The sequence below is a fragment of the Camellia sinensis genome, chromosome 9 (genome assembly GCF_055761805.1).
Source record: "Camellia sinensis isolate YWXY chromosome 9, ASM5576180v1, whole genome shotgun sequence".
In the NCBI taxonomy this organism is placed as follows: Eukaryota; Viridiplantae; Streptophyta; class Magnoliopsida; order Ericales; family Theaceae; genus Camellia; species Camellia sinensis.
In genome coordinates this window covers 32,590,791-32,604,352 of record NC_138969.1, presented here as the reverse complement: position 1 = coordinate 32,604,352, position 13,562 = coordinate 32,590,791, and positions in this window count along the sequence as shown.

Genomic DNA, 13,562 nt, shown 5'->3' with positions numbered 1-13,562 from the left:
TTTGATTGTAGTAGATGGAGAACCAACTTTTCCATGCATATAGGGTACATGTCTATTTTGGTTTTCTTTCTCTCTCAAGACAGTGACAAGTCCATTTTTGTGGTATTATGAAATCCCATGAAGGGAAAGTCAATTTTCAAAAAAAAAATAAAAATTGGGTCTTTGTTTCTGAGTGCTACCATATGGGTTAGTCAAGTGGGTCATACCTGAGGGCTACCATTAGGGTTAGTCAAGTGGTAAGATCTTTGTATTTTACTAGGAAGTTACGAGTTTGATTCAGTCCTTCAAAAAATTGGTCCTAGCATAGATACAAAAAAAGCATAAAGTGGAGTATATATATAGTGAACGAGTTTGAAATTTTAGTGTATGAATGTGCATAGAGAGAGAGAGATATTATAAGAAAGTAGAAACGAGAGAGAGAGAGAGAGAGAGAGAGAGAGAGAGAGAGAGAGAGAGAGAGCAATTGTACCATATTATAAGAAAGTAGAAACGAATACACACAACATGAAAGTCAATTTGTACAAATTACAACTATCATGATGAAAGTAGAGCAATTGTACCATTTTCTGTTGGGGTTTAAATTGGATTCATGTTTAAAAAGTACAGTGCAGATAGGGGTGTGAAAAGAAAATTTGGGTACAAACTAACATTTGATATTTTTTTTGATCGTTAAAAAAACTTTATTGATGTAGAAAATAAGTATAAAGTACAAAACGAACTAAATCAAAAAAGAAAAGGAAAGTACAAAAGCATCACAATGAGCTAAATCATCCTAACTAGGTTGACATCAAATAACTCATCCAATTATTTGCTAGCACCTCCAGAGCTGGTGAGAAACCAATAGAAGAAAAAGAAAAAGACCAAACTCTGCCACAGCAAAGCACACCAGAAACCATCCCAGATCAAAATAACAGCCATCATATCAAACAGAACAAAAACATACCAACATAACATATAAAAAATATCAGACCAACGTAACAGAGTTTAACAGACAGAGCTGAGAAGCCAAGAATTTAGACCAGTTGCAGGACACACCGGAAAGCGCCACAGTAGGCTGAGCACTTAGTCAACAGATTAGTCCAAAATGCAGAACTAAAACACAGCCCAGAATCAACCTCAAGTAGTATCCATTATCAGTCCATGATTATCAATACTCTTTGATCAACTCTTTGAAACTTGAATCTCTGCAGCAACATCACATAAGAGTAGGCCAAAGCATCATCGCCCAACTGGTGGTGCCAAACAAAACAACTAAATATAGCATTTGTTGAGGGACACCGAACTTGGGCCATAGCATTCAACCTCCATTACTAATACCCAAAGCAGCAGTCCCACAACACCAAAAACATCCAAAAAAACCATTAGCAGACTTTTCACCATCTGCAGACCAGCAGCAAGAAACAGCAGTAGCCCCAAAATTGATTAGAAACATCACAAGGAGACAAAGCAGTAAAGAAACGAAGCATCCCAGAACAGATCAGCAACTGGTAGCAATATGCAAGATAATTAGCTGTAGCAGCAACTGGTAGCAGTATCTGCTTCAGATTAAATACTATAACATGCACTGAGTACTGCAACTCTTTCAACTTTGATTTTGCCCCATGCCTCATGCTCTTCCATCTTCCGTTAGTCTTCACCTGCTGCAAGCAATCAGCAACACTGATGAAAAAAAGAGTTGGGTTCAAGTAGCACTGAAACCCAAGTCCTATCTCTTAAGCAGATTTCAAGGCCTGATATGTTGTTAGACCTTAGCACAGATATCATCTGTGGCCTGAAAAGACAATCACTCCTCTCATCCCTCAAAAGCTCATTAAACACAGTCCTTGGCTCTATCCTCAATTCTTCAGCTGACACTTTCAGAACTTCACAAGCCACCCCTTAACTACTGAAACATGATCACTCACAGCATTCACAGGAACAGATGAGTAACACACATTAGCAGATCAGCAACAGAGCAACACATTTTATGCTTTATACACTAGTGCCCATCTATATCCCCATCACACCTCATTTGATACATCTCCTGATCTGTTGCAGATTTGAAACAAATTGATTAATTAAATAATCTCTTCCTGCCATACTTGACTTCGACCACATGGCCATCCTAACCTTGATAAGCTCACACAGCTTTTCACTATTGAGCTGTACCTCATTGAAAATTACATCATTTCTGTGCTTCCAAACAAACTAGAAAATCGTTACTGGTATTGTTTTCCATATCTATAATTCCTTTTTTTTAAACTTCCAGCCACTCCACCACTGAAGTAGACCTTCCACTGTACCAGTTGCTGCCTATTGCATTCCCCACCAATTGATTATGCTAGACCATATATTCTACACTAATGTAACATAATATGATTTAGTGACTCCTCTGTTTTACAAAGAGCACAGAATAATCCCACTCTTGTGTCAACAATCCCTATCTTATGTAGGAAGTCTATTGTCTTTATTCTCCCTTTCCATACCAACCAAGCAAAGAACTGCGTTTTTGGAGCTGCTGCATTGTTCCAAATTAAACTAGATAACCTTTACCTAGATCTATGAATCAACTCACACTAGTTGAAAACAGACTTTATACTGAAACAACCAGAACTATTAGCATTCCATCTGATATCATCTAATTTTCTAGGCTCAATCTTGGTCCAGCTCTTAATTCCTCTTTCAAAATTCTTAAATCCTCCTCCTCCCATGCCAATAAAAATATTCTAAAACTGAAAATCCATTTAGCATGATTACCTTTTCTGTCCACCATTTTTTTCAGTGATACCCCTTTATTAGTAGAAATGCTAAAAAGTCTTGGATATTCATCATTCAAACAGAACATGTCCAGCCAAGCATCCTTCCAGAATTTAATCCTACTCCCATTCCCAACTATAATTTCAACATTTTCCATAAAAAAATTCAATAGCCTAGGATTGGAATGCGCTACTGTTAGGATATCACTCCATATCCTTGAGCTATTACAATCAACCATATGAAAAGGAAACCGTCTCCCACCTTCAGTCCCATACCCGCTGCAAATCAAGATCTTCTGCAGTGCATCATCTTCAGCCCCAAACCTCCACCACCACTTGGCCAATAGACTATCATTTACTGCTTTAATGTCCCTAATACCCAATCCTTCAAGATTTTTGCTCACTTTCTTTCCACTTCACTAAGTGTAATTTCCTCTCCAGATCAGTGTCACCCCAAAGGAATGCTGATTGTATCTTATCAATCTCCTTTGCTATTCCTTGAGGCATCTTAAATAAGGCCGTGTAATAAACTGGCAGGTTGGAGAGCACAGACTTAATTAGAGTCACTCTACTAGCAAATGAGAGCACTCTTCTCTTTCATCCAACTAATTTTGTCTTGAACTTGTCCACTACAGGTTTCCAAATTTTCTTTCTTCTAGGATTAGCCCCTAAAGGCATACCCAAGTACTTAAAAGGAAGTTGTTGACTCATGCAATTTAATCTTGAAGCAAAATCAGCAACCGTAGCCTCATCAATTCCCACCCCACAGACAAAACTCTTATGATAATTGATCTTTAGTCCAGATGCCACTTTAAAACATTTTAAAATTCTCTTCACATTTGAAACTTCCACCTAATCTGCCTCACAAAATAAGACTGTGCCATCAGCAAATTGTAGATGGGATAACTTTAATCCTTCATTGCCAATAATGACCCCTTTTATCAGTCCTAGTTCTCTGGCTCTTGATAACAACATATTTAGCCCTTTAGCTATGATAATGAACAAAAATGGTGAGAAAGGATCCCCTTGCCTCAACCCTTTTTGGGGACACACTTCCTCAGACGGAGAGCCATTAACTAGGAATGATACTCTAGCTGAATCTAAACAAGTCCTCATCCATTCCACCCACTTGGTCTCAAACCCAAACTTTCCCAACATATCAAACAGGAAGCTCCAATTTACTATATCATATGCTTTTTTAAAATCAAGTTTCAAAATTAGTCCACTTTTCTTGGATCTTTTCCACCAATCTACCACTTCATTTGGTACTAATATCCTATCCAGTATGCTTCTCCCACTAAGGAATGCAGATTGTGTTGAGCTAATGATACTTGGTAACACTTGTTTTAATCTACTAGCTATGACTTTTGATAGGATCTTGTACATGGAATTTATGAGACTGATTGGCCTAAAATCTTGGATACTTGTTGGATTTTCCTTCTTGGGGATTAATGATACGAAGGAAACATTTAGGCCCTTTACTAACCTCCCGTTCACATGAAATTCTGCCATGAATTTGAGAAAATCATCCTTCATTATCCTCCATCCCTTTTGGATGCAAATCAAATTAAATCCTTCGGGCCCATGGGCTTTATTCCCATCACACTCCTTAATGGCAACCCGTATTTCTGATTCAGAAAACTCTTTCACCATCAACTCAACTTGATAAGGTTCAATTGACCTAAAAGCTCCACCAATCTATGGTCTAAACTTTCAATTTTCTGCAAATGCCTCACCAAAATATCTTGCAATTTCCTGTTTCATTTCTATAGGTTTGTTGTAAGAAGTACCCTTGATGATGATGGAATCCATCAGGTTTCTACTCAACCTCTTTGTAGCCATGACATGGAAATACCTAGTATTCCTATCTCCTTTTAAAGCCTAGTTTACTCTGGATTTCTGCACCCAAAACCATTCTTTCATTTTTCTCAGCTTCCAAATCTCCCATTTAACCTCTCTTCTTCTTGATAATTCAACATCATTCAAAGGCCTTACCTCAGTAGCCAAGTCTAATGCATGCATTGCATGCTCTGCCTCTTTAAGCTTGTACTCAATATTCCCAAACACTTCATCGTTCCATACTTTTAGTGCTTCCTTCAAGGATTTCAGTTTAACCTTTAGTCTACATCCCGCCAATCTATCCACCTGAGTATTGTCCCAAACTGATTTTACCTTATTCATGAATGTGGGGTGGAGAACCCAAGCATTGAGGAATCTAAATGGTTTAGGCGCCCAATCCCTCTCATCCTCCATTAGTAATATTGGGCAGTGGTCAGATACTAATATTTGATATTTGATTGCCATTTTTGACAAATAATTTATTGCATAGAAACAATTCATTTCAAATCAACAAATCCAAATGTAAAGCAAAAAGATGAAGAAGTGTTTGTGCTTCGGATTGGTATTACTGGATTTTTTTTTTTCAACTCATACTAACTTTTTTTTATTAATTTTTTTGCAGCTAAATTACACTTCCCATCAATTTTTATTTTCTACAAAAACTAATCATAAAAGTGAATTATAATTTTATGTCTTTATTGATTTGTGTTGTAACTAATTTTACTAAGCATTGATTCATATTGAGAAATATTTAGATAATGCATAATACTAGAGAATGAAAATTTAGTGGGATACGATCTCTTTACAATGACAGATCTGATGAGGTTATTATATAGTGAAAATGAAAGGGGAAAAAAAAGAAAAGAATATATAATGAGAATTGATAGAAAATAAACTGCATTCTTTGTGAATATGTCAAACTAATGATTCTAATCATAAATTGAAACTCACCAAATGGATCATTTCATTTACTTCAATTTTTCAAATCTGGTTTCTTCCATCCATTTAATAAATAATAAAATCAATATAACATGGAATAACAAATGCACAATGAGTGATGAAAGTGCATATATGGTGTGAGAAGTTTTAGAGAAACAATTATAGAAGTATTTTCTTAAATCAATTTGAATGCATGAACAAAACTTATGTATTAGTATAGTTAAATCTGTATGAACTAGGTTTTCTAAGGGTATTTTTTGAGGTTTTCTTAGGGTATTTTTTGAGGTTTTTAGAGAGGCTAGGTTTGCTCTCTTTTTTTTTTTTTTTTTTTTTTTTTCTTTTATATATATCTTTTTATAATTTTTTTTTCCCATCACGACGTGGCTGACAAAAATGCCCGAAGTATGAAAGCAATAAGGTTTAATTTCTTTTTCAATAAGTAATTTGTGCAAACTGGCTGCCAATAATTGCCTACCAAATTGTACAAGCTAGGGCACAATCATGAGAAAAGTAGACAAAAGAACAATCTAGTTGGCAAACGAAAGCAAAAACGCGGTATGACAATAGTGTGTCTGTGTTTGTCTCCGTGTCATGGAGATTATGAGAATAATCCACCAACTAATTTTTTTAAGCCCTAACCAATATTAGAACCCTAAATAAGTTTTTTTCCTGAATTGCAAATAGATGATGATAATAATAATCATAATATGACAATTAGCACCATAAATAGGTTTTGTGGTAAGGAAAGTTAATCAGCATAAAAAAAGAAACCTTGCTCTTGTTGAAACTTCCTAATAAAATTCATCATGGTTTGGATAAAGTTGTTCACATTGAACATGAGGCTTTTAATTGGAGTAGATTAGACAAAGTTGGAAAGTTCTCAAAATTATTATTTTGACACTAGACAATCAAAATCCTCCAAATACTTTGATGCCAATGGTTCTGTATCAATCCCCTTTTTTCAAGCTCCTCTTTATCACATAATCAGAGTTAGAGAAACTCATTATATGATAGAAAGATATGGGATAAGGGAATACTCAGGAAATGCAACATGGGATCTAGTATGATTTTTTCCTTAGAACTTTACATGATTCCTTAAATATTTGGCACAAAATTGAAGAAACATTCAACACAAAAATTTTTGCTCTAAGCAGAAACTGCGAAAAACAAACCCATATTTGCTACATACATAATTCCTCCAATATATATATATTTTTTTGATCAGCAAAAAAAGGAACCTTTTATTGATGAAAAACAAAACAAGAGATGCGATTACATCAAATAAAGGAGGGGAAGAGCGGCAAGCATCATAGCAAACTAACCGAATCCCAACTAGGTTAGCACCGAGAAGAGAGCCCAATCATCTGCAAGCTCAACCCCAGAAGTTTGGTGAGGAACCAAACCCAACAAGAAACAAACAAGAGGAATACACAAGACAAGAACAGAGGCAAGCTAACAGCAGCAACAAGTATGCTAACATAATTCCTCCAATTTATGGTAATGTCATGGCAAAGGAGAAGATGAGAAAAGCTAAAATAGAACAAAACAAACAAGCAAAAGGATTTTCATTGGGCAATATGCCTATGTCTACCGATAAAGAACAACAAAAGGAGTTTTACTAATGTACATATTTTAATTAGGTGGCTGTCTCTCAAACCCTAACACACAAGATTATCCTTAAACTTAGAGCTCCAAAATAACCCATTACATGTAAGGATCCGAAAGTAACAAAACAAAGTCAAAATAGGCCTAAATACAAATACCCGAGGGTCTAACCTATCGGCCTTGTGGGTTGCCAACAGGTAATAAGCGTCATCTGGATCGAATTGGAGACACGCATACAACACATAATTTTGTACAAGCTGAGAAAAACAACAACCAAATAGTAATTTCACATATGAACAAGATATGGATGTATCATAGCTTGTAGGGTTTTTGAATTGATGGAGAAAGATAGTGACAGGTAACATAACCTTATAATGCATTTATGGATTGGCTATTGCATTGAAGGCTGCAACTTCCTGTATCATTTTGAAGGTCCAAAACAAATATCGTGTTGCTTTTGTGGTCCCCTTCTTAAAGAGAATATTGGTTTTCAATTTTCATTTCACAAACCATTGCCATGTACTTTTTTGCTTTTGTTTCTCTGTAAGTTCCTATATGATTAATAATATTCTCTGATTAAAAGGAGCACCAATCCTTTATTTATTTATTTTTGATCAATGATATATATATATATATATATATATATGCAAGTCAAAACCTGAGGAGAGATTTTGTTGCAATTAAGTTCTCCTTTCCTTTTTTCTACTAAACATTAATTCAAACTTGTTTTTCCAAATGTGTGACTAAATTATATGGATTGTTACTGTAATTTTTGTGGAACAATACAGAAATAAAACCTAACATTAAACTGAAAATTGGGTATAGCTCTTAGTTGTATACTCAATTTGGGTAATTGATGTACATAGCATTGGTCCGATGTATATTAGTCTGTGTGGTGGCAGTTGTGGTGTGTGGTGGTAGTGTGGATCCTCAAGCACTCGACACTAATTAGTGGTGCTAAGTATTGGATCAAAGTTTGGAAGAATAAAGCAAATGGAATTAATGCAGACAGTATGTGAATGCAATAAACAATAGTAAGATATATATTTTAGTGTATAAAAATGATAATATTATTTTTTACTCATATGACCAACAAGTAAGTGTTACGTATTAAGGGAATACAATGTAATTATGCTAAACTTGTGGGACTTATTATATTTTTCTAAAACTTTAGAGAGATTAGTGTAGTTTATCTATTTTTTATTTGGTATTATAATTTTAGATTGTTTTGATGTTTTTCTCTTATAAACTGTATTTTGTTACATATATAATTTAATTTTAGTAGTATATAATTTTGGTAATTATATATAAAAGCAATTTTTTAATTTTAATTTTTATGAATATACAAAGGCCCTATGTTAGGGCTTCAGTTAGGGATCCGTAAACTCAAGGTCGACCATGCACATAACCACCAAAGAGATGAGAAATTTTGAGAATGATCGATATGGGTGTCATCTCACTTGCATTTTGGGTTAGCCTAGTGGTCAAGGCGGGTTTGGGATTTAAGATAAAGTTGTTAATACTGTAAATAGGTAACATTTTGTTTATTGGTATAGTACCTACTGGTACTGGTATGTTATCGGATACCGTTCTTGTGTTTTGGTTTTTATGTCATTTTTGTCCCTATAATTTTAATTTACTCGATTTTAGCATGAATTTATGATTTTGTCTCAATTTAATCCAATTGCTTACAATTGTTTGTATTTTTTAATGAAAAATATGCACATAAGTGACATATATAATGTTTTTCAAGGCAAAATTATAAATTTGTTCAACCCAGTAAGTTAACTTCAACCAATGTAGTGATAATTTTCTATCAAAAATATTAATGACATTATCAATTGAACCAAATTGTCATAAAATCTAAAGTCAGAAATGATACATCCCTCTAATTTGGGAGTTCTAAAAGAGCACTAATGATGTGGAAAATCAAAAAAGAAAAGAGAAAAAAAGAAACCAAGGTCAAAGCATCGCATCACATCACATGGGACCCACACACCAATTAGAGCTATTAGATTTCTTAATTTAGAGCTCCCAATCTTTTTTCATCTAAAATTAAGGATCAAAATTGAGTTAATTGAAAGCGGTGGTGCTACATAGTGTACCAACACTAGTTATGACATTATTATTGACCTCACTTATTATATAAATTACAAATACCAAAAATCTCTTAAATTATGTCACATCATCACTTGGTATATTAGTTAGTACACTAATTGGTGCATGTAGCATTATTCAATTGAAAATGTAGGGACTAAAATGACACAAAAGGCAAAATTTAAGGACTATCGGTGTAATTTTTCCTAAAAATATTATTTAGTAACAAATAATTTAACAATATGTATCATGAATCACAAATTTATATGTAAAAGAGATTTGAAATCACACTATGTTTGTTAAATAATACAAATTAAGGTATGTAGGCATTTTTTTCATAATAATATAAGAAAAATATATAAATTAAAATAAATAGAAATGAGAAAATATATTTTTTATTTTATTATTAAATAATGAAATACAGAATAAATTATACAAATAAAAATATATAAATAAACTAGATTACATCATAGAATATATTATAAGATGGATTTCCATGAACATATAAAATAATATGCAAGGAATAGTTCAAATCTAAAAGTTTGAAGAACAAAAGTTAAGAGATGCAAATTGAAACCTATGTATGATACCATAGTTTCTTTAAAAGAGATTCACCGCCTCTCGATGGGTGCTAGAGGTACGCTGGTGTCTGTCTCTCAGTATACGAAGGTCGAAACCAATTAATGTAGAAGTACTTTCTGAATAGTTTCAGTGAACTTGATAATGGCAGCACACTCTCTCCCTAAAAAAAACCAAAGAAAGGATTAGCACAAAAAAGATAGAAAAATTTCTTTTGTATAAAAATCTTCTCCAACTTTATCTAAAGAAAATCACAAATTTTTCATCTCAAAAATATTTATATCTCATCCATCTAAGTTGGAGGGAAAGACCATTTTTATACTTTGTAGAGAAGGGGTTTTAGTCATGAAAACTACCATAAAACCTAGCATCAATGGCAATCAACTCTAGCCATTAGGGCTAAAATTACAAATGTGCAAAACTCCCATATACATAATATGATCATCAACTCCATCATCAAAAGATAAGAGTTACAAAGGTTGAAAACCTCCCTTGCATAATGCTATTTAAATAATCCGACTAGATGGGTCACAAAATAGATATGGGTGTTGGGTTACAATCCGATCTAAACCTAGTCCAAAATATATGCACAAGATAGACTCAGTCCAACATAGCACAATCTGGCTTATATCCAAAACTGAGTCCAACACATGTACATACACAAGCCTAGGCTAGTCTAGACCAAAACTAAGACTAAGTCCAAGTCTAAGCCTAAGTCCAAACCCAACTTCTATTGATACTTACTTTATGAAATAATTCTCATTCACAACTTAATGGTTTCGGCTCATTATTTCTGTATTGCAACATTCTCACTTAAGAGAATATAAAACCACTCAGATCTACCTCAACCGGCGGTTAGGTCCCACTTTAATTTCAGATTAAAGTGGGCAAAAAACTATTATTTTTCAACAAGGTATTTCAGAAAGTATGGAACACAAGTTTCTACCATTTTAATACCACTACAAATACATGGTAATTTGGATAGATCAAATCAAAAAAAGAAAAGAAAAGAAAAGAAAAGAAAAGATGAATCCTAAAATTACATATATATATATATATATATATATTTATATATGAGCAATGCTATTGACCTCGAATTTGATCTTGCCTCGAATGACTTGAATTTTGTTTTGCCGGTCGTTTGACCGGTCATTTGGCTAGTCGTCCGGTAAAAAGGTTGATAGTCGCAGTCGATAAGGTGATAACTGCGATAAACAAGTGTTTCATCCAGTCGTTTGAGTAGTTATTCGGCCGGTCGTCCGATGAATACAAATTCGAGTCATTCGAGACAACTCAATTCGAGACAGTAAGGATTTCCCAATATATATATAGTTGGTCAAGCTTCTCAAATGAACAAAGCATGGAGTGGCATAGTACACCCAAAAATCAAAGCTAAAAAGACAAGTTGGATTGGCATATGTAAGTATATTATCTAGTCAGGGAGGATTCCACCACATATATATAATTACATACATACAAAGTTATGGCCCTCTCATAGCATGGAAATGAAATTGGTGTTTGGAAGGCCAAGTGCTTCTCACTTTTCTTACCATAAATGAGATCAATGGCTAAGTAAATGGAGGCCTGGATAGCACATGGCAGTCGCCTTCGCTTTTGTCATAGTCGCAGTGATTAAGTTTCAAATAATAGAAGGGAGAAATATATACATACATACATATGAGTGAGAGAGAGAGAGAGAGAGAGAGAGAGAGAGAGGGGGGGGGGGGGGATGGTGTGGTGTGGGGTATGGTAAATAATGGGATGGAGAGTTTATATTCTACAATTAATTATTTTCAACAAACATCAGATGTGAATCATATCTAAAATATGGCAAAAGCTAATTTCAAAAGTAAATAGAAATATGGGTCCGACTGGTGTGTACTCCTCTCATTACGATGATACGATATAACTTTTGTATTAACGCAATTTGATTGAAATTAGGGTAAATTACACTCATTTCCTTTGATATTTCTGATAAATATAAGGATCTTTCTTATAATTTGAATAATTATACAAATCTTCTTTACTTTAATTGACATTGTCAAGATTCTTCCATTTCGTCAAATTGGAACAAACGGTATTACTGGCATATAGCAAATGACCTTATTACCCTTCCTTTTGAGCACAAAAAGGCGATAATGCCCCTGTCTCTTTTGTTTACATTATACAGTAATTAAATTATGAATTATTTTTTAGGATTTATTACTCTTATTACCCTTGCTTTTTTGGATTTATTTTTTTAAAATATTAAAAAATGTTTAAGAAAATTTTATTTATTTATTTTAAATATATAAATTTTATTTAAATTAATTTTTTTAAAATTTTCAATACTTTAGTTTATTTTGTAAATATTTTAATTTTTGAAATTTTAATATTTTAAACTCAAAACACAATTTCACACTCTAATCGTAACCAAATACATAATTCGAAATTCTATATTACTTTCAAAACTCTACACTCAAATCGTAACCAATACATAACAAAAAAAATTAAAATATTTAAAAATATATGAAATATTTTTTTAATTTTTTTAATATTTAAAATATTTTAAAAAATATCACATAAATGTATGAAATACAGTACACATTAAAATAAATAAATAAATATTTAAATTATAAAATATTTACCCAAAAAAATAAATCCAAAAAATTTTAAAATACAACTCAAAACCCTTTTCAAAACTTATAACCAAATTAATTTTCTCTTTTCAAAACTCTTAACTCAAAATACGACTCCACACTCAAATCATGATTCTAAAAATAATTTTAGAAAGTAAAATAATTTTTTTTAATTTTTTTTTAATTTTAAAATAGAGTTTTGAAAAAAGTTTGGTTTTGAATTTTGAAAAGAGTTTTAAATTGAGTTTTGAGTTGTGTGTTTGATTATAAGTTTTGAAAATAATTTTTGAATTAACTTTTGAGTAATTTTGAGTTGTGTATTTGGTTATGAGTTTTGAAAAGATTTTTGAAAAATTTTAATTGGAATTGTGATTCTAAAAGAGAACTAAATATGTTTCTTTGTTATTGTTTGGCTAATTAATTATTTATGCTTCTAGTTCACCTCACTGTAAACTGAAATTTTGATTGGAGTAATAATATAAAATAAATAAATAACAATAAAATTTAAGATAAATTTTAATAAGTGTGGATAACCTACTTGTTGTTGTGTTTTTAAATAAAATGTTGCAATTGTAAAAAAAAAAAAAAAAAAAAAGGCACTGTTTCGGACTTTCGACCGGACAACTGGCCGAATGTATGGGTGGACGACCCGTCAACATTTGGTATTGGCATATATAGATGGGTTGAGGACACTTGAGGGTATTATTAGCATTTTAGTGTTTAGCTTTGATGACATTAATAGGTTCTGTGAAGTGTGTAAATGGAAGTCAAAAAATGGAGAAATTTTGACATTGTTGGTTTCTCACCAACTCTCTTTATTGGTGTATTATTTTGTACCTTGTGCTCATTTTACATCAATAAAGCTTCTTTTTGCTGATCAAAAGAAAAAAAAAGTAAGAGATGTTACTGTAATTATTAAAACTACATGAGAAGTCCTTATATTTGTCAGAAACCTCAGGGGAGGTAAGTGTAATTTGCCCTTGAAATTATAATACTATGTCAAATAAAATTTTACACTAATAAAGTGCTTTTTTCTACTGATAAAAAAAAAATACTCGAATTATAATTTTGAATTATGATTGAGTAATTCAAACTTATTGCATTGTAATTTTAGGCATTTTGCATTTAAATAGTAATATTATGTAACATA